General features: G+C 40.6%; 1 protein-coding gene across 5 annotated transcripts in view; it reads left to right on the top strand.

The window, feature by feature from the left end:
* The window catches only part of LRRC3B (leucine rich repeat containing 3B), a 45,120-nt gene that overhangs the window by 13,952 nt on the left and 9,045 nt on the right, over positions 1 to 22,123 (top strand). Inside the window, exon 3 of one of the 5 annotated variants that reach the window (XM_033074106.1) lies at positions 3,298 to 3,431. The exons of the other annotated variants lie outside the window; for them this stretch is intronic. The gene's annotated coding sequence lies outside the window, so the exon portion shown is untranslated. The remainder of the gene's footprint in view (positions 1 to 3,297; positions 3,432 to 22,123) is intronic. 5 annotated transcript variants of the gene reach the window in all.

Below are 22,123 nucleotides of genomic sequence, written 5' to 3' on the forward strand. Positions count from 1 at the left end.
TCGGAAATATCAGAATTATGTGAATTATTTATGTATCAAATTTGCTGTTGTGAATGGAGGAATAAGGATCTTAAATGCTGTTAATTATTGGGGATTTTGTTTCACTAACTGAGGTTGTAGCTGCAGGCCCTATAGCCTCTGGAGGTGACCTAGGTGCCTTCTGGAAGGGAGGAGGGAATGTGCAAAGCGTTTATTGCTGGGCAGTCAGGTGACATCTGGATGTTTTATCATGTTTGCAGAGAAAAGTGATGCTTTTTCTTCAAGTCCTGAAGGATTAACAGCTTTATTTATATTACTTCTGGTATGTCCAGAACAGAAAAAATAATAGGAAAAATGTTACAATTCTATAGTACAGCATCTTCGCATTTTTATTCTGTGCTTCCTGTATTCAAGGGATTTCCTAGCAAGAATAGAAACATCTGCAATAGCAGCTCCTATTTATGTTAATCTTTTCCAATCAGCATGCAGCCTGAAATAATTACAATAAATGCACTGTCTGCTCCAAACACTCACAGCTTCCATTTATTTCAGGCTTCTTCGCTTCGCAAGTCTGAAAACATAATCCTTCATTCTGCTCTGCTTCATCTCCTTTGCTTTGTATCTTCTGTGAGCTTCATTAACAATGGTCATGCCATGATAAATTACGTAAATTGAGAAGTTTTTAATTAAATAAGTTAACAAAACATCCCCACAAAGCATAATACATTTAATTAGGTAACATTTTCCTGTAATAAGTTTGCACACGAGGTGTGTAATGAAGCAGGCCAGAGTAAAATCTGTAACCTGGAAGGTTTTTAGATTTCATAGCTGAAAAATAGTTTCTTTTTTAAAAAGGTATTTTTAAAAGACCATGTGCTAAACATACCTTGTTGTGCAAGGGGTTATGCAAACTTGGCAGAAAAACAATAGTTACTGACAAAGACATGACTAAGAATATGGTTGAACAGAAGAAATCTTCCAGTCTTTGCCCCTCTGCTTCTGCCAGAGCTGCTCCCCAAGTCAGGGTCATTTTCTCCAACTTGTCAGTGCTGCTTTGGCTCTGGGATTTTTTTTTTTTTTTTTTTTTTTTTTTTTTTTTTTTTGGTTCTGGGCAGAATTGACGGGTGTTTTTTGTCAAATTGGCTAATGTATGTGCTATAAAGAGCACATTTAGAGCAGAGTCTCCTTGCTGGTGCTGTGTGCATTTAGCTGGGCTGCTTGCCCAGGTATGTGGGAAGGAAAAGTAAGATCAGCCTTGGCTCATGTGTGGTGTGCTGTGGAACGACTTCTCAGGTGTCCTCTGCAGCTAACAGCATCTGTCTTTGCTTTTTCTCTCCTGAACTTGCATCCAAAAATATTAAGATTGTTATCCCCTGCCTCCTACCCTCTTACACAGCCCAGCCAGGCTGCTTTCACTTGGGCAATGCTCCCATCTAAGGAACTTGGTTCAAAAATAAGAACTTTGCTTTTCCTTTATGACCAGGACAGCTTAATGACAGTAAATGGTACTCTGATTTTTGATGGTGAGATCACGAAGCAATTAAACAAAAACCAGTGGGATAGGATGCAGAAAGGAAATCTTTAAATTATGAATATTGGTTTGCATTTTTCCCAGACTCTCTGCAGTCACAGAGAGCAGTGCAAAGGGAGTACGCTGTTTTGGTTTGGTGATGCATGAGGTCAGAGTAAGGTTTTGTAATTGTCTTTCACAAGTGCAAATGAGTGTGTATTGAAGGCTGTGAAAAATAGTTACCGGTATTTATTATCCCTTTGAAGTATCCTTTTTATATTTTAATTTAGAGAGACAAGTTTGATGTCAGCATCATCAGTTTACAGTTTGGGGTGCATCTCTGGTTTTTAGAACCCACTCACGTTGTTTACCATCAAACTCTGAAACCAGGGAATGGGACTTTTGGACATTCTGTGAAAAATACATAGCACTACATCATCTGATTTGTGAGTGCATATAATTATTCTGCTATCCACAAGAGATATGTAGCATTTAACCAGGTGAGGTTTGTTGTGAAGATGGAACGGCAGCTTACCTGAGCTGGTGTATAACTCCTAACCAGAAAGGTCACAAAGTTGTGAGCAAGTGGATCTCTTACAGTTTTGTGACTCACAGACTACAGTTAATTGTCTGCTAGAAGACATTAGAAAGCATTTCAGCATGTCTGTATATCCTATCTCTCTCTGTTCTGCCTTTTTACAATCAAGAGTGAAGCAGCTGTAATTCTAGAGAAGGTAGGAGGGCATAAAGTTTATGTAGCAGAAGCACATCTATTTTACAGAAAATGTCCCACTTAAATTTTAGGATTCTACCTGAACAGTTTGAACAGCTGCCAGACAGCACTCCTAGGCTTACAGGGGTATTGTACAGAAATCATGGCTGTACTCCTTTGCAGAATGTGAGACAACTTTGTAGCACCCATGGCAGTCTGGTGGTAAAGAGGGACACACAGGTCCGGAGAGCAAAAAAAAGTGAAAGGAAAGAGTTAATAGGAACAGGAAGTAGGTGGGGAAATTAGTGAAGGAAATATAGGAATTAAAATACAAAGTATTGGCTGAGAAAAGCAGCTCACTGGCAGTCATTTGCTAGGGTGAGAACACTGTATGTTCAAGAAGAGATTCAAACAGACCTTCCCCAGAGGTTTGTGAATCTTCTGGGTGAAGGACCTTGGGATGAGCAAGAAGACACTTTGCCTCCTAAAGTGTTACAAGTTAGGTAGCTGAGGCAGAGGAATTTTCTAATAGTATCTGAAAAAGAAGATATTAGAAATTAAGGTCTTGATGACAGGAGTATGTCAAATTAATGCATGATGTATTTTTGGAATTACACAATGTGTCATAAGCTAGTTCTGTTCCAGGGGAAATGTGACATCTTCTCCCTTGTGAGTGAGGTTTCCAAAGGGCTGAAAAGCAAGGAAAATGGAAAGCAAAAAGTGAAGTTGTCAGGTGGAGAAGAAAAGCATCGCCATGCTATTTAGATTGTATAAACTGGTGTTGATGTATACTGCTCCTCAACCCCTTCTGATAGCTCTGTGTGTTTTGGCTGCTACACCTGTTTTCCATTTTCAGTCTGTTTCAGGACAGTAAATTTTGCCTTGACCTGTGAAGCCAGTCATATCTTTTTACAAAGTAGTGACTTCCCAAGAAGCAGAAACATGAATCTTTACTGTTGCCATGAAATACATGCTGTGCCTCACAGCAGATCTGTTTTTTAACTCACAAGAATGTGTGGAAGAGGATTTTGCTGGGCTGCTGAAAACATTTGAGCTGCAGTTTTACATACTATATTCTTGTTACTTCTGCTTTCAGGATCTGGACTGCTGAGGAAGAAAAATGTAGAGTTAACATCTGCAATCTGATGTGGTCTTCCTTTTCAGAAAAATACTGTTTCTGGCATTCATGTTGGGAAAGAGGAGCCATCCTTTCCAAGACTTTCAGTATAGGTATGAAAATGTTCAAAGAGCTGACACTTAGTAATTATTATTCATTGGTGCTACTTTGCTTCTAGTACAGTGAACATATTTTTAAAGTAGAATTAAATCCAAGTCTCTCCAGGGGCTATTGGTATTTTGCTAATGCTAAATTAAAGCGTGCCATGTGCTGTGCACTAGAGGTGGTCAGTGGTGGCTTGACAGAACTTAATTGTGTGTGTGGCAGGGGTGCTCTGAGTCACTGCCTGGTAGGTGTGATGCAGCCACAGTCTGGTGGGAAGTCAGTCTCTCACAGCCCCTTGTGTTTTATGAACAGGAAGGAGACATTCCCAAGCTGCTTTCCATCCTGCCTGCAGGTTAGGCGGTCCAGCTCCTGGAGCGGTTATCCTGCATAGCCAATTCTTGTTCCTTCTGCTCATCACTTACACCATTGCTTTTTCAATTCCCAAGCTGTAAATACTTAAAATGAGAGATGAGCTAATTAGAAACCATGAAATAGAGATGGAAGCTGAGCTTCCTTAAAAAATCAGTAAATGAAGAAGCAGGTCCAGATTGAAGAAGGGATGTAGTCTTTATAATCTTCGAAATTATCTTCCTATTAAGCTGTTGAATCATGTGTTTGGAGGTATCAGTATAAAAATTTAGTAGTGTTCCATCTTTGGGACATGCTAGTATATGTTGGAGGTTCTTAAATGGCACTGCCCTGTTTATAGCACTCATCCTCTTAATACATTTTTGGTGTTACTTTCCTTGATGAGGTCCTCACCCTTCTCAGCCAGACACTTGGAGTGTGTTCACCCTGCCCAGGCGATGCAGTCAGTGCACAGGATGTTGCAGCATGGCTGGGCTGAAGTGTTAGCAGGAAGGGAACCACCACAATTTAAACCTGGGAATGGTGCACCTGAGCCAGCAGAATCACCGTGTGGGGAGGTTTCCTGAAGAGCTGAGCTGAAAGCCTTATTGCCAGGCTCTCCTTCTTCCCAGTCTCTTTTCCTTCTCTCAGTGAGAGCTAAACTAGCTCAGGCAGTCATGCGCTGGATGCAGGCTCCCTGGAGATGGTAGATATGATCTCTGTAGCGTGCAGTAAGTAAAGGGGAATTATTGGGGTGCAATGCTCAGTACAGGTACAGGTACAAATGAAGGATTGGGAGTAAATCCCCAGTGTGTACCCTGATGTGTACTGCACTCACAGTGATCCTCAGTGCTGCCTTGGAGTGGGGAAGGAGAAGGAACTGTGGCTGCAACAGTGTGGGTGCTGTGGTCAGTTAAGTGGAGACAGAGCAGAAGAGTTCAGCAGGAGAGCGAAACATCTGAAGATTCATAGGGCTAGCATGATATTTGGGAATTGCTGTGTGGAATGGTGGCATTTTGTTAATTTATTTTGTAATCTGTGATGACAGTAAGCTGAATATTGAACAGCTTAACTGTCATTTCATGCTTTGGTGAAGAGGGAGTGGGTGAGTGAGATAGTAGGGGTAAATTGTTAATAGGAGTGAAACCAATATGTGCAGCTTTCTCTGAACCTGCCCACTTCTTTTTTTTGGTGTAATATTGAGCAGCTGGGGCTGTGCTATCTCAGCTTGCCACCACTAATCAGGCTGTAGATCTCTAGGGACAAGCTTTGCTCTCAGTTGCTCTGGTATAAATCTAAACTTATTACCTAGATTACTTGTAATGTAGACCAGCAAAACCACATAAACAGATTTTGAGCCTTATTTGTCAGTGTGGTTCAAGAGACATACTCTCTTTTTTTGACTGCTGTCTTTGTTTAACCAAAGGAGAAACCACTCAACATGAGAGAGCATTTGCACTATTGCCTTTTTTTCGTTCTTCGTGGGAAATTGTACTGCTTTTAGTAGAATTAAAACTAAGAGTTCACTGGAAATTAATTACAATTATTTACTTTGTTTAAAAATGACATTTTCCTAGTCCACAGTCTTTTTGCCTGCCGTAAGAACATAGGACACAAACTTGACCAACTTAGTTACAGAAGTCTATACTGATGTAATTGAATTTCTTCAGCTGTTTCAAGCATTTCTCAGGGAGATTTTCCCCTTCCTTGAATTCCATAGAGTTTTTCTCTTAAGTATCCTTCTGGTGACCCATATATGCTTTTTAATGCTGTGTTAGGTAGGTCCGTTTATGAGTTACTGTTCTAGACTGCTCTCTCCAGAGATGTACTTTGGAACTGGTGTTTCATTCATTGTTATGCTTACCTTGGTCTGAATCTATGATTCTGTCTGTTGCTTAACTTTCAGACTGATGACTCATTCCTTTGCTTCATGGGATTGCTGCATGTGATCTTATTCCACTCGGAGATGAGCTTTGGGAGTGAGCTAACAAGAAATGTTTACAGAATTCTGCATAAATCACAATTCCACAGAGAAACTTACGGGGAAAAAATGGAAAGAAAGGGTTTCCTATGACTTGGAGATGAATCTATACCTAAGAGACTCAGTGTTTTCTCCCAGGTAGCAAGTGACAGGACTGGAGAAGATGGCCTCATTGCACCAGGGGAGGTTTAGACTGGATACTAGGAAAATGTTTTTCAATGAAGTGGTGTTCCAGGCATTGGAACAGGCTGCCAGGGAAGTGGTGGAATCACCATCCCTGGAAATGTTCAAAAAGGCAGGTGGACGTGACACCTGGGGACATGCTGTAGTGATGGACATGGATGTGGCTAGGTTAACGGTTGGACTTGGTGATCTTAGAGGTCTTTTCCAACTTCAATGATTCTGTGATTTTAAGCCATTTTAATAATTTATTTGTTTCATATGAGTCCCTTGAGTCTTGGTATATGCAAGAAGATGCTCTCTGCCCCTTTTTAGCCTTCATGAGAAGGTGTGCAGAAGCAAATTGGTGCTTCCATTCAGGAATGGGGTGTAGTAAACCCACTTGTGGGAATCCATGTGAAAAAAAGAAATCTTAGTGGGATGTCCACTTGTATTTGTGGTGTTTTCTTTAGAAGAGCAGCTCCCTGCATGTTGTGTCCCCGCATGACTTAGCAGCATCCTGTAGGTGTGAATGCCTGTCTCTGCAGAGCAGGATATGCAAAAGATGAGGAGATGGGTGGTGGAGGTAGACATGGTGACTAACTCTTTATTCCTGGAAGTGCACCCTCTGTGTGGAGGACGGCATTAAGTATGTCCCAGATAGGCTTCTCACACTGCGTCATTGCTGGGGATTGAGACATTTTCCCCAAGGATTCTGAACTTGGCAGAAAGCTCTGCAGGAAGTGGTAGTGTGCCTCCAGATTTAAACATATCAGCAGTTGCATAATAGGTTTATTCTTTATTGTCCACCTTTTTTTTTTTCTATTCTGTGGCATGGGCTTCAGATACTGCGCATGATGATTTTGCTCCTGCTGCCATGTGGTCTTTCCACATGGTGAGGGAAGGATGTTCAGACTTGAATTATTTCATCTCCCAGAATCTGATAGTTTTACATTGCCACTTCACTTTGTTTTCTTCCTAGTATCTCTTCTGATATTTTTATTTTATTTTTAAAAAATAAAATGTTAAGGGTAGTGATTGTTACCACAAAACTGGTTGTTCTTGTTTCCAACTAAAAGATAATTAGTGACCTGCAACTGAAAGAATTATCAAGGTGTAATTTTGTCTTTTGGGGAGGAAAGGGGAATTTACTTGTATCAATCTTTCTGCTTTGTTAGCTCTGTGAAGACCAATAGGCTTCACTTCTCTAAGTGATTCTAACTTGTTCATGCTGATTTTGAATGATAAGGGGAAATTTGCAATATAGACTTGTCATGAAATTTGAGGAGTGAGTACCTTTATGCTGAAGGTAAATAAATAATCTCTTTCTGTATTTAGGTACAAGTCTCATCCAGCCCTCTTGCTGATGGTATCCTTTAGAACTAACGTGGGTTATTGTACATGTAGAGTGCAAATTGTGAAATGATACTAGGCAATGTTTTTGTGGTTATCTGTTTGTAAGGGGTGTTATGGCAGCTAAAGGCAGCATAGAGTTTACACTCAGCATGTTCAACTTTTCTTCCAAATGCTGTGTCCATACCCCTTTGCTGCCAGACACTTGGGACCTATTTTCACCTGGTAAATGTTTCTTGTGGCCATCTGGGGGGTCTGCATGACAGTCCACAAGATCTTTCTTCAGCCTGGTTGCCAAACCATGTTTGCACAAATCAGTAGCTTGGTGGTAAGGGTCAAAACTGGGGTTTCTCTAAAGTCTGTGTATTAGGTTCCTTCAGAGCAGAGGAAAAACACGAAAGAGGAGCATGGACTAATTCTGTTTAACAGCTTGTGCAAAATATATGTAGGAGTGCAAAGAAGAAGCTGTCACTACTGAATCTCAGAAGAAGTAAATGTAAGAAAAAGGTTTAAAATTTAGGGAGGAAGGAGAAAATGGTGTGCACAGATATAATGTGAAGCATCAAGTTCTTGTTCAAAAAGGAAAGCTATTCAAAGGGTGTTTGGGAAATTTGGGTAGTTTTCAGTGGGCATATTCTGTTGTATCTTGCTACCAATTAACAAGTCTCTAAGCTTTTGGTGCGTGTCATAGTTTTACCACCTGCTGCTGCAGCTTGCTGACTAAGGCTAGTGAGATTTGTTTTTACTGAGGGTGGGTATCCTCATAGGACATGCGTAAAGAGGTTGGCTGATTGATTCTTCACCTTTTGAGAGAGCTAAAATGTTCATTACAAACAACTTATAAAAAAGCAAAAAGCATTTCATTGATAGTGTTATGTGAACACAGATTTCCTGTGTGATTTTATATGAAGCAAACAGAAAAAAAGCACAGCAGTTTACCCCACGTATTTGGCTTCTATCAATATAGAAAAATATTTGCTTAAATGAATGTGACTCCCATTTGGTGTTGTAAGGGAAAATATGTTTTTTATGCTTCTTCTCTTTGCCATACTGTTTAATCTTGATTACTTCATGTAGCCATGCTTGACTATACCATATTAAATAGTATTTTTATGAATTATCTGGGCATTTGGATTTCTTCTGCATGGCCCTTTTCCACCATAAGAAAAGCTGTAAGCAGTGGTTTTCAGTGCTCAAAGTTAACATCTGTGGGCAAGTATGTGGTGGGCTCCGTCTTTTTAGGCTTATAAGGGAGCTTCTCTTCAGTGTAAAACAGAAGTAGAAATTAAACTTGTAGTCTTGAAGTGTAAGAACCAAATTGTTCAGGGCGTTTAAGAGGAATTTGTCTGCTATCAGTGCTATCACTACATGAATTTCAAAGCTATTTCTGTTACTGTGAACTTGAAAATTCAGATGGTAGTTGGTTTATTTCTTCCAAGGCAGGAACTGCATGATCCCATGATATAAGTCCTTTGCCTACATGTGGAGGGTATCGTAATGGATGACTCTCTCCGTGGCTTTGGAAAAAGTCTGGTCAAGCAGAGGTATCCCCCTTCTCACCTCCAGATTACCTGGACCTGTAGAAGTACCGAGCAGAGGTGGCATGCCTTGTTTCTGCAGTGTCTTCTGGTACTTGAACTTTCCTTCAGAGCTCAGACTCCTGGGGTCTCTGGGATTTCCGGGTTAAGCAAATAGCCTGATAGAGTGTTTGAATGATACCAGGAGATGAAAACAGCTGTGCTGGCTCTGCTGTAACATAGCAAGAGAAAGCCACACAGAATCCCTGAGTGAATGCAATGAGACAGATACCAAACAGACCTGGGGGCTCTTTGTTTGGCAAGCTGGGGACCAGCATAATAAAATCCATTTTTCCTTTTAAGGTTACAAATCCCAACAGGAGGCTTCAGGGAAAACCTTGGTGGCTTGTTCTTGCGGAGTTGTTTTTTTTTCCTCTTGGCAAATGTCATATCCCTGTAGAGGGTTGTGAATTGGCCTCGGATGTTCTAAGAGAGCATTGTAAATGAAGGATGGAAAAATGTATTTTCTATTACAATCCATTTGACTGGCATCTTAAAATTAATAACAAAAGCTGGAATTTTAGAAAGCTTGTTCAGTGTATTTGTTTTGTTTTGAAACTTTTTAGCTACACTTTGAGGATTATCTTCTGTAATTTGTGTACAGAAAACAGAATGAAAGTTTCCTTTTGTTTCCTCACCAGCTTGAGTGTCATTTTGGTACCCAAAAGCGTGTTTAAAAAAGGCTTAAACTTACTTTCTCTCTCTGTTTCTTTAAGAGCAGTATTTTTAAAACAGCTTGTATGAGAGTAGGCACTTAAGTTGATGTTTGATGCATTGAATTCAGTTAATCACTTAATTGGTCCATTAGGTTCTTAGGAATTTATTTGCCTAAATAAATTGACTGTGTGTGACTTGTTGTCATTTAAAAAACTTCTCCTTTAAAGAGTTTACAGATAAGTTTATGCATATTTAGTGGGGGTATTGTGCTATCAATTCAGTAATTCAATTTGTTGATTTCAGTTACAAAAATGAATAAACATTTGCAGTTTTGGTCCTTTGCTTTTGAATTTTAGTGTGAGTTAAAAAAGAAGAATACTATTTTGATTTAGGGTCACAGAGCAACACAGTAATTGTGTTTCTTCAATGTTAGTTTGCTAATATAACCATTTCTCAGGAAGTACTGTCCTTGTGGAAAGGAACATCATTTCAATTAATGCCTTACACCATGTTCCTTTCAAGTAGTATTTTTAAAAGAGAACATCTGTAATTGGGTCTGTTTACTTACTGTAGTCATAGGGGAAACTATACTCAGTGGTAAGATATTTCATAAAATCTGAGTAATAGAAAACATCTACAGCCAAATTCTGATTTGGGGTGTGTGTTTATAACTAGCTCCCTGTTGCAAGGGACAAACCCCATGAGATGCATCTTTTCCTTGCAGACAACCCAGAACTGTACAGTCATGTGTAACATAAAGAGGAAATAAAAATGTGCATCTGTAGGATTTAAGCATTATGCTGCAAAGCCTAGAATTACCTCTGTCTTAAGTTATGCTGCTTTTGAGTAATTTTTGCTTGAATTGTAGTTCTTTCAGTGGCTCTGCTTAAGTTGATTGGAAGTAATCATGGAATAGCTGAGGCTGGAAAGAATCTCTGGAGGTTGCTTAGTCCACTTCCATGCTCCAGCATGTTGCTTAGAGCTATGTCCACCAGGCTTGGATGGAGATGCCACAACCTCTCTTGGTAACCTGTTCCAGGTGTGACCACCTTGGCAGTAGGGAGATGGGAAAAAAGAAAAAGAAATTATTTTCTTACTTTCAAATGGAATTCCCTATATTACAATTTGTGCCCATTGCCTCATGTCCTTTTGCTGGGCACAACTGGGAAGGGTCTGTCTTCACTGTTGTTTCCCATCAGTTGTTCATACATACTGATGAGACCTGCCCTGAGCCTTCTCCAGGCTGAACAGTCTCTGCAATCTCAGCCTCTCATACGTCAGATCTTTCAGTTCTTTTATCCACGTTGTGGTCTTTGCTGACTTGTTTCAGTCCATGTTTTGCATATACCAGGAAGCCCAGGACTAATACAGCTCTGTGCAGGTGTCTCACCAGGGCTGAGTGGAGGATCGCCCTTAACCTGCTGGTGATGCTCTTTCTGATGCAGCCCATGATGCTGTTAGCCAACCTTTCCATGAGGGCACACACTTTGCGTCTGACCCTGATGTTGCTCTGTGCAAGCCTGCTTTCCAGTTGATCAGACCCCAGCGTGTAGGAGTGCATGGAGTTAACCATGCCCAGGTGCAGAGCTTGGAATTCACCTTTGCTGAGCTTCATGAGGTTATCCAGCCAGTCCAGGTCCTTCTGGATGGCAGCACACCCACCTGGTGTATCAACTGCTCCTGGCAGTTTTCTGTTATCAGCCAACTTGCTGGAGATTCTCTTCCACCCTCCAGAATCGTTGTGAAAATGTTAAATGATGTTGGTCGCAGTACTGACCCTTGAAGTATTCCACTAGTGATGGGCCTCCAGATGGACTTTGTGCTGCTGTGCACAGCCTTTTGAGTCAAGCAGTTCAGACAGTGTTCTCTCCACCTCACTATTTACTTATTTAGTCTGTACTTCATCAGTATGTCAATGAGGATGTTATGGGAGACAGCATCAAAAGCTCTGCTGAAGTCAAGATAAATAACATCCACTTTCCTCTCATCTCAGCAGGCATCTCATTGCAGAAAACTATCAGGTTGGTCAGATGTGATTTCTGCCTTCATAAATCTATGCTGACTACTTCCAGTAATTTAATTTAACTCCATATGTTAAGGGAATTGTTCCCAGATTTATTTGCTGATCACCTCCCCAGGGGTGGAGGTGAAGCTGACCTGCCTGTAGTTTATGGGATCCTCTTTCCTGAAAATAGGACTGGCTTTCACACAGTCCCCGAGAAATTCCTCTGATCCCTATGATCTTTGAAAGATAATTTAGAGAGGCATCCTGTAAACTTCAGTCAGCTCCCTCTGCACTCATGGATGCATCCCCTCTGGATCCATGGGCTTGTGTATGTCCAGTGTGGTTAAATGTCCCTTAACTGGACCCTCCTCTGCTGACAACAAGCCTTTATGGCTCCAGATTCTCTCACTGGTTGCAGGGGTCTGGGCTTTCTGAGCACAGAATATTGAAGGAAGAAGTACCTTTTAAATTGAAGGCCTTTTTCCTGGTAGTTTGTCTGCCCAGATATCAGAGATTCACTTAATGTGCTTTAGACACAAACCAGTCCTGTGCAGAGTGTGTGTATTAAAAAAAATTAGAGTCTTTTGATAGACCTGTATTTAAATTAAGCTATTAATGTCTTTCCACGATTACACTAAAAAGAAGAATTTGGAAAAAAAAGCAGTACGTATCTACCAAGAAGGTGTGAGTTTTTTCTGTGTGCTTCTTTCCTTTGTTGGCTTGGCTGAGTGCTGACTGTGCAGAGATGTATAACAGGAGTGACTACAGACAGTGCAGCGATTTCAGAGATGGCTTTCGTGTGTCAGAACAACAAGGTGAATTAGTCTGCAGTCACATTCATGTTGCCATCGAGAACTGTCCTCTCTGCCTGAGGAAGGTTGTTTTAAGCTTGCAGGGGTGTAGCAGTCCCAATCTACAAGTGTTTATGTGCAGTTGTCAAATGGGGAGAAAGGAGAAGGAAAAAAAAAGTGAAACTTTTATTTCCAGCTCAGCAGAACCAGAAACTGCTGCTTCTTGGGTGGAGCCATCAGACTGAGGCAGGATTCTGGCTCCTGCCTTCTTCTGAGCTCCAAGTCTGGGCTAACAGGGGTGTAAAGCACAGCTCATCCCTTTCCTGCTGAGGAAAGCATAGGTTAGTCAGCGCTGCCCTCCAGAGAGGCATTGGATATCCCCACTGAATGGAGTGAGAGCTGGGGAGCCACTTGTCCTCAGCAGTGTTCATTTACCTTTCCAGCACAACTCTGCCACGTTTTAGTTCATCATAACTTTTTAAAGGCCTTTCCCTTTCTTAGATTCCAGAAACAGCCAGTGACTCTCAGAGGGTTGCATAGCACTTAGGACTCAGACTAGCAGCGCGTGGAGGTCTACCAGGGTTGCTCCTCATCTTGCATGGAAGCAAGAATGGCTGTTCATGGGAACTGTGGCACTGCCTCAAAAGTAGTGGGAGGTTGCAAGTGTTGCAGTAATTACTCCCAAGAGTAGCTGTACCAGCTTCTGGGCTGCTTTCTGCTGGCACTGTTACACAAAAAAAAAAGCTTGTTTATTTTCCTCAGCATATCTGCTCTTATGTATATCTTACATCTCACATATCACATCTTCTGAAGTCAGAATTTCAATGTGTGTGTCTGTTCCTGGTAGACCGTTCATAGCATAGCCCATATCAGGTATCTCATCTGAAAACACATTGCCTGATCTCACCACAACCATCTGAGCTTCTGCTTCAGATCTTTGCTAAGTTCCTGAGTGTGAGCCCAACCAAGCAGCATCCAGTGGGAGCACCTTGTTCACTGGTTCATAAAGGGCTATGGCCTTTAGTGCATCAAAGAAGCACCTTCTCTTTGTTTTGAAGAGAGCTGACTGAAAGTTCCAGGAGAAGGAAGTGCTGAAGAAAAACTACCATATTTTTATAAAGACAGAAAAATGCCAATGTGGTTTAAATTTTGTATTTTGATTGAAATTTTTCATATTGTATAATGTTTTATACATGTTTTTAATTTTTCCATGTTTTTCCAAATTCATATTTAATAAAGAAAACATGTATGTTCCAATAACACTAAAATATCCATTAAAATTTTAGTGCCAGTATGGATGTTAATGCTATGAAAAATGCAGCAGAAATAAGAGACTACTCAACTGAAAGAATGCCACTGTATAGGAAATAATATTGATTTTTTTTTCCTCTTCATCAAACTTCAAGCTGTGTCCTATTTTAATGAGTAATGGTAGGATGTAGCATTTTGCCTGGGAAATACTTGGACAACTTTAAATAAAATATATAACAGCATGTTATAAATAGAGTCTTTTTCCTCTCATTTTACTACTAAAATTTATTCTAAGAGAAGCCTAGTTGTTTATTTTGTTATTAATAAGTGATTGCCTTACTAAGGCAGGTGTTAAAGTCATTGATGAAGAACTAATCATTTATTCTTAATGGAGCTTTTTGTACAGCCATGAAAGTAACTTTATAATATGAAATGATGATGTGGCGGGTTAATAGTGCAGATGGACTTGTAAGACACCTCCTGGGTTGGTGGTTGACTTGCCCGCTCCTCCCTGTTTGCAGAAGTCTTTGCCAAAGTGCATTTCTGTGTGAAACTTCGAAGAATTCTAGAGGGGTTATTTGCAAAACGACAGCTTTTTGGTGGAAAGAGAAAGGAGAGGTTGAATATATTATTTAAAAGGAAAGCAGACCCATCATAGTAGCTTTTCAGGGCTATTGGGGCTCATGCCCCAAAGAACCATAGGTTTGCTCGCCTGTGGTCTCCTTGCTTGCCATAGTGCAGCCATGCAGTGGCTGGTAGCACACACTGGTGCTGTAGCTATGTGTGTCTCCTTTTCATGTTCTGGGGACACGTTTGAGCACAGAGCACAGTGAGAGCCCTGGTGGTGCTATAACATACATGGCTGTGGCCACTGTGCACACCCTACTGCTGCTCACCTATCATGGATCAGTTGAAAATGGGCTGACAGCGCTGTGTTGACTGAGGTTTAACACTGGGCTACTCCTCAGGCTAGCAAAGGTTTTAAATGTAGGATTGCAAGGATGGGCTCTCCTTGCAGCTGGAAGAGATGGAAGATTTGTCATTTTCAGAAAGCATCCTTTTGGGGTGTATGCAAACTGTCCTTGGACCAGAACGAGTGACACTGAAAAGTGTATGGCATCACTTCATTACAGAAACTTTGTTGTGCTTGAGTTAGTCTATTATCCTCACTGTCCAGTGAGGAAGGGCAGGATGGAACTGGAAGACACTTCTGCCAGACTGAAAGCAGGAAGGGAAGCAGTCAGAAGTGTAGGAGTGCTCAGATCTGAACCAACTTATGAAGATGGCTGCATGTTGCTGCAGCGCTGTGGCACTGCATCTGTGGCAATTGAGGAAAGGACAACGACTAAGAGAATGTTTCCCATGATGAAAACATGAGGAAGAAGATTTGAAAATGCTGCTCTCAAGTGATGCAGTTTGGTTTACTCTTTGTTGTGATGTTCTTCATAGTATATAGACTGGGACTTGTTAACAGTGTTGTTTAGGCTATTTGGACTTCTTTGTATATCCTGGACTCTTGACTTGTATTCAGATGTGGGAATTGAATGCATCAGAGGTAAAGGTGCCTTTGAAAAAAGGAGGACAGTTAACAGGGTGTTTTTCATTATTGACTCCTGTGAAGATGCGTAAATATGGGGAAAACTATGTCTTTTTCACCGTATCAGTGCATCTCTCTCTATTGTGTTAGTCGTTAGAATGCTGCTGCTGCTGAGCTGTTTCATGGTTTGTCATGTAGCTCCCAGAAAGATGGAATAATTTATAGAACTTGTTAAGGCTTGGCAGTTCCGCTGGGCTCCAGGTTGTAAGGAGTTCACCCATCAGCTTGTGAGCCAATGTGGTCTCTCATGTGAAACTGGCACATCTGGCTTCCTCCCTTCATGATGCCTGCCCAGGCCTGACATTAACTTCTGGTTCTCTTTCTTCTTTGCTCTTCCAGCAATTCCACAGACTCGTCTGTCCACCTTAAACTTTCCTGTCGGTACCACTGTTCTTCTAGCCTCTGTCTTTTTGTCCTTGAATTACTAGTCTTCTCAGTGAGGCAAAGACTTTTCTTTGTAGCTGGACCATCTCTATAAAGAGTTTCTGAATTGTGATATTTGCTTCTGACAGAGGAAAAAAAGTGGGTGTGTCGCTTTGAATTTACATGCTTTTATTTGGGCCAAACAAAAGAGCAAACTAAAGAAACAAACAAAAAAGAGGCAAGTGACAAATAAACAGATAAAAATGTCTTAATTTCAAAAGAATATCCATTATTTATTTACTTTGCCATTATATGTAATTCTTCTTCATTACTTTTTCTTTTCTTTTTAAGAAATTGTTTCAGGAGAGGAAATGGAAGTCTCATTTTACCAATCAGGGTCCAGACCATTTTGGGAAAGTGTGGCTGAGAGTAGCTATTGCTTCAGGAACTCGAGGAGAAGCAGGCAAGAAGGAGGATGTATGTGTGCCATGTGCCAGGCACAGATTCTCTGCTTTGATTTGACTTTTATGCATCTTACTAGAAATGAGTGCTTTAGTGACTGGGCAGGGATCACAGGTGACACACTGGGGCTTGGCACACCAAGGAAAACCTGAGGCCACTTGGACTCCTGTACTGAGAGAAAAAATTCAGTTTTATGGCTCTCCTGGAGTCTGACTGAAATAAGACTGGTAGTAAACAACTTATGTGCTAATAGCAGGGTGCCTTAGCGTGCAGGTGGTTTGGAACAGAAGTGAGTGCCTTTAAGCATTGTTTTACGGTGTTGCGCCTTTCAGACTGAAAAATGGCCACAAGCTTTATTACTTTAATATTAACACTTTTTCATTACTCTCGCCCTCCCCCCTCCTGCAAACTGCTGCATTCATCCATTACAGTGACTCTTCTTTCCCCTTCCCCTAGCATTTCGCACAGCGTGGGAGACGTGGGTGGCAGGAGGGACAGCTGAGGACGTAGTGGCACCTCATCTGTTGCCGAGTGAAGCCAAAGCCCAGGCTGCTGCTGGGTAACCTGTTGAGATAACTCACAGAGCCCTCGATGACAGCATCCCTCCTGCCATTGCTGCTGCTTTCCAGTGACCTGCAAGAGGACTGCACTTCTTATGAGACCTTTTTCCATTAGGTTTTGCCGTCCTCCCTTCTGCTCCTTGATGGCAGGGGCTTTGCAGGGCAGATCTTGTTATCCATCCTTTTCCAACCCTTGCCATCAGCTATTTCCACTGCACTTGCCACTGAGGGCTGTGTGCCAGGATATTTTAAAATTGGGAAACAAGCAGCCATGATTCAGAGGATTGAATTTGCCATGCTTTCTCCTGCAATGATGAAAAATGGTGCTAAAAAGTTTTTGGTTTTTTTTTAATCCTATTCTTATATTCTTTTTCTCATTCCAAGTATGTCAAGTTAAGTTTATCTCAGTGCCAGTACCAACTGTAACCAGAGTTAAATTAGCCTTCCTGTTAGGTCTGCTTGTGTTTAACTTTTCAACAAGCCGTAGTAAAATAAATCATGCCCCACATGTCTTTAAATTTCATTATCATGACCTAACTTAATTTGCTATAAATTAATTCTACCTGAGCTTCTTCAGCTGAGAACTTGCAGCCTCAAGTGTCTTGCTTTTTGGATCATTGCCCAGCTAATCAAGATTTTTTTTCCTTCACAAGTCCTGCTTTTTGTATCAGCTTGGTCTGCCAAAGTCAACTTGGCTGTATAATCTCAGAGGGGACACACAAAGCGCTGATATATTCTTGTCTTTAAAATAAGGGTTTTATTGAACTGAGTCTCAGTCTGTTCCTGTTGTGCTCTAGTGCTACTGATAAAGACCTCTTTTCCCTTAGTAAAAATGTGACTTCAAGGGTTTGTTCTCTTCTTGGAGGTATCCATTGCAACACTTCCCTTTGGCTCTTCCTTTTGTTTTCTCCTTGGGAAAAGCAACTGACTGGAAAATCTCTGCACACTCAATGTCGAGCATCTGTGCCTCGGTTTTGGTTTTGTTTTTTTTTTCACGGCTAGATTCCATGTCTGATAAAGGCTGGTGTTTATTTCCACTGAGAAAAGCAGATTTTTTTCTTTAGAGCTGTTTCTTTTATTTTGCAGTTGGTGATAATTCTTATTTCAGCACCATGAACGTTGAAGTCTCGCTTGCCTCTCACCAATCTGATGAGCTGTGAACAGGCTGAAGATTTTTGCTGAGTAAGGGTCAGAGAACCCTTGAAGTATTTCAGCCTGCAACCTATGTCCTCAGAAGAGAAACTTAATACAGCAAGTTTTTAATGACTTTGGAAAAGTACTACATGGTTAAAAATAAATAAATAAATAACCTGACTTCCTGGGAAGCCTTGGGGATGCTCCAGAGCACTTACTTCAAAATGAAAACATGCTGATTGTTGCTGAGATGTAACACATGTAATTTGAAAAGTTCCTTAATGGCAGCTGAGGGCCTGATGTAACTCACCAGCAGATTAAAAAATAGCCAGTTTGTCTAACTTTCGTTTGGAGAAAGTGGTAACATGCAGCTGTTGATGATGAACATTATCTTTCAATATAGCCTTTCTTTTGAAAACAGACTGTCTTGTTTGGTGTCTGGATCCTGGTGGAGCAGGTAAGTCTGCTAGAGTAATTTAACTCTTATGGTGATTGTTGATACAGCATGCTGCAGGAACAGTGGACACAAAATGTATTGCCCTGGGCACGCAGAAGTCTTCTCAGTTCAGACATGCTTCAGTCTGACCTAAATTTCTGGGCTCAATATAAGGTTTATTGGTAAAATGACACGTCATGTGGTAGGCAGGGGGTCAGATTAGATGATCTAATGGCTCCATCTGGTCTTAAATTCTTAATTAGGGAAGTGCTGCAGCGCAAGATGGCATTGAAGCTTTACACTACTAGATTTTGCTTGCTTGGGAGATCCTAACCTGAAGCAGGGCTGCAGAAGTTGTGCTTGGGCTAGTTTTTTCCTCAGCTTCTAATGGCAGTAGCAGACAGCAGAGCTAAAGCGGGTCCTGATGGGAACCTGGTAATCTTGCTTTCATGGAAGTACAAAATCCCTGTGTTTGACTATTCCAGAATACCACATGTTAAGATTTTGGAATTACAATGATACCTAAATATAGAAGGAAAATCTATTATTAGGACAGGAAAAATAAAGAGATAAGTTTCTTTGGCAAGCTAATGAAAAAGAAATTACAGTTATTTGAAGCTGCTCATGGATTAAAATATTAGAAGTGGGGGATGTGGTTTTTGTGGTGGGTGGTTCGATATGATAGGTTATGATACCTTTGCTTGATGCTTTTGGTGCAGAAATGGGAAGCACATTGTGTGTATGTGTGGTGTTGCAGATGTGCTCTTGGCTCTCTCAGCTATGCACATGGCAGTGTGCAGGTGTAATAACCATTGGCACAGCAAAAACAGCATCAGCCAGTTTCTTTGGCAAGCCCAAATGGCTTGTAGCTAACTCAGTGTATCACTAGATTGTGGAAGGTCACTTGAATGTCTTTTAAAGTTGCTTAATTGTTTATTGATCTCATAATTATTCCATACTTGCTGTCTCTTTCTGTATTTTCTGAATTATATTGTTAAGTCACAATTTTAATTTCCTTAGGAGAAGCTTGTGGTTTTGTGGTGTTGAGCATTCACTTTTAGGTGTAGAGCTTTTAATTGGAACTTTCAAACTGGATTGGTTTCTTTTATATGCTGGTACACATTATATTTTTCTTGCATTTTTCTAAATGAGTTACTCTACTTCTGCATGCTTCTTTAAGGTCCTGTTAATACACAGGTAGCATATTTCAAAGCACAAGGAGCTGAATTAGTAACTGCTGAGGTACTTTATTTTAACTGCTGTCCCCTTTTGCTAATTTATCTTGTGGGTTTTTTCTCCCCTTTAAGTGTTTTTTAGAGTAATTGCTCTGGAAGTATGTTCTTTTTCTTTCTAGTCTCATCTTGTGTATTACTAACATTCAGGTTGCCTCATTTTAGTAATAACTTCTGCTGGCTTCTTTCCTTGTGAATTCTTGGTGCCATGAATTATTGCTCTGTGTTTGTCGCGCTGGGAAGTTGTGCAGGGAGAAAAATAGCCTTGACTTCCTGGGTTTTAATGCAACAGGGTAATCTGGACCCAGTAAAACCAAGAGTTTGTGAAAGTGGCTGAAGAGCTGTCACTGTGGCACTTCTCTGCTCACATCTGCATTTCCTGTGGCATTGTCTAACCCAAGAAATGGTTTCATCTGTGGTGACCCATTGTAGTTCCTGGGAACCTGCTCTGTGACAGGGGGTCTGCTGGAAAAACCAGCTTTCAGCCATTCTCTGCTTTGTTCTCCTTCTCCGTGTCGTGCTTTGGAGTCCACAGCACCTCTCTTGCAGGATTCCCTGGTGCCCAGGTCGTGTCTGCTGCCAGCAGCTGTCTTTCTGCTGCCTGGGGAAACTAGTGGCAGCTTTGCAGAGCCACCAGCGTGTTCCTTGCTGAATGCTCCCTCCAGGTTTGCATGCTTGTTTCTGCCTTGCTGACTTTATTATCAGCACAGCCTCCCCAGCCTAATTACAACTTCTGTCTTCTACTAAATTGCAGGAGCATTTGGGTGAACCTCAAATAAGCCTAAAGATCACAGTACGCAGAACCCAATAAACACCCTTAAAAGTGGAAGAAAGGTCTCTAGGTGGTCTGAATCTTGCTTATCTTTGCAAGGTGGTTCCTTAAAGTTTCTTAAATTACTGATAACACTGTTTTGTTACCAGGGGTTAGATTTGCACTTTGCAAAAAAAAAAAAATAGAATGAGATTTTCAACTGGGCAAGGACACCATCTGCAGTCACCATATGCAGTTTATCAAGATTAAATTGCAAAACTTACCACTGATTATGCTGGTAATCATTGAAGTAATCAGTGTAATTATCTTGAGATCAAGATGAGATTTTCTCTGATCTGATAGATTCTGCCTAATTAAGTTGAAGGAGCATCCATCATTAGCTACTGGAAAGAGTCTGGCTCCAATTGGGCATTTGTCTGTTTCACTGTGATCATGTTATTTTATAATATGGGATAAAAATAAATAGTAATATTGAGTATTGACGTCTTACAGTAACCAATTTTCCATTGGGTTATATCAGATTCCTTGAAAACCTACAACATTGCTTATTCATGAAAGGCTCCTAGGTATTCTCTTCATAACCAGACTTTAGAAAATACTTTAGTCTGGATCTCTTTACCCAAGGAAGATTAAGTATTTCCACTTCAGGTTATTTTAAGCTTTTAGATTATATTTTTTTCTACTACAGATCATGTGGAGGATTGACTCAACTGCAACTGGAAAGGATTTTCTTGCCAAATAGAATGGTTGTTGATGTTTTCTCATAAAATGTCACTGAGACTTGGTAGAATATAATCCCAAACTCTTAAAAATGTTTTTTACCCTAATGCACACTAATAATCTAGAAAAAAATGATGAGGCTTTGGAGAACTCTTCACAAGTAATCATTTGTGTGTGTTGGAGCATTTTCCCTTAGCATCTGTAATGTGGTTCTTCCTGTTCTTGTATAGTGGTAAAAAAATCTTTCTGCAGATGTGTTTGGTGAGCAGTAACTAGCATATCTTGAGCCTTTGTTCATTTCTTCTATAGGTTGTCAAGACAATTTCTTCCAAAATACAGTGATAAATTATATTAAAGATTAGGATGTATCCTACATCTCGTGCCTTTCATTTTTAACTTGCTTGCTGTAAGTGTATGTAACATTTTCTTTTCTTTTTCAAATGGCATAGATGTGCATACAAAATGCTGTTTATATTTCCCATCAGGGTATGTTGCTCAGGGAAGGGACAGGAGCCATCTGTAGTCTACAGCAGATGAAGAGGATGCAGGAGCTAACAAGAAAAAGTAGGCAGCACTGCATACCTTTTAAAAAGCAGGTGATTCAGCCTTTGTTAAGCTCAAAAGAACAAACTCTAACAGCATCCCCAACAGCTGTTCCTTTAATTTCCAGCAAGTTACCAAATTTCATTCCAAGAAATGTGTTACCACAGAAGACTTCCGAGAGCAAGGCATCATAGGAAAGTTAGGAGATGATTTGTAATATTTTTCTGTCATCAATCTGTTACTATATCTGCTAAGCTTCACACAATTATTTATCAGCTGAGAGTTATGAAATAATTCCTGACTTGATGTGAAAAGGGAAAAAAGTCAAATACATTTTTAACATGAACCCAACCCATCAGTCTTAAAGTGCTGATTCATTTGCCCACACAGTATAATTGAGATGTTAATCTGTAATAAGGAGTGATACATTCAGCGATCTCACCATCAGAAAGTAATTATAGCTTAAAATGTTCATTTGGCTCTCCTCAACCATTTTATTACTCTGTGACAGGTAAGGGAGGGCATTCATAGCTCAAGATCTGTAAACCTTTGCCTACACACTTTGCTTCTACAACTGGAAAAGGTTTGCAGTTAGATATAGATGCCTATACTGGAAGTTTTTTGGGAACATAATGACCACTGGAATTCTGAGCCCTGTCCTAGGGAAGAATATTATAGTTTGAGTACATTTGGTGTTTCATTAGATAATGAATCCATTATGTAGTTTAAGTTCAGGCTCGCACTGATTAATCATGACAT

Source organism: Catharus ustulatus, chromosome 1, assembly GCF_009819885.2.
Source record: "Catharus ustulatus isolate bCatUst1 chromosome 1, bCatUst1.pri.v2, whole genome shotgun sequence".
NCBI lineage: Eukaryota > Metazoa > Chordata > Aves > Passeriformes > Turdidae > Catharus > Catharus ustulatus.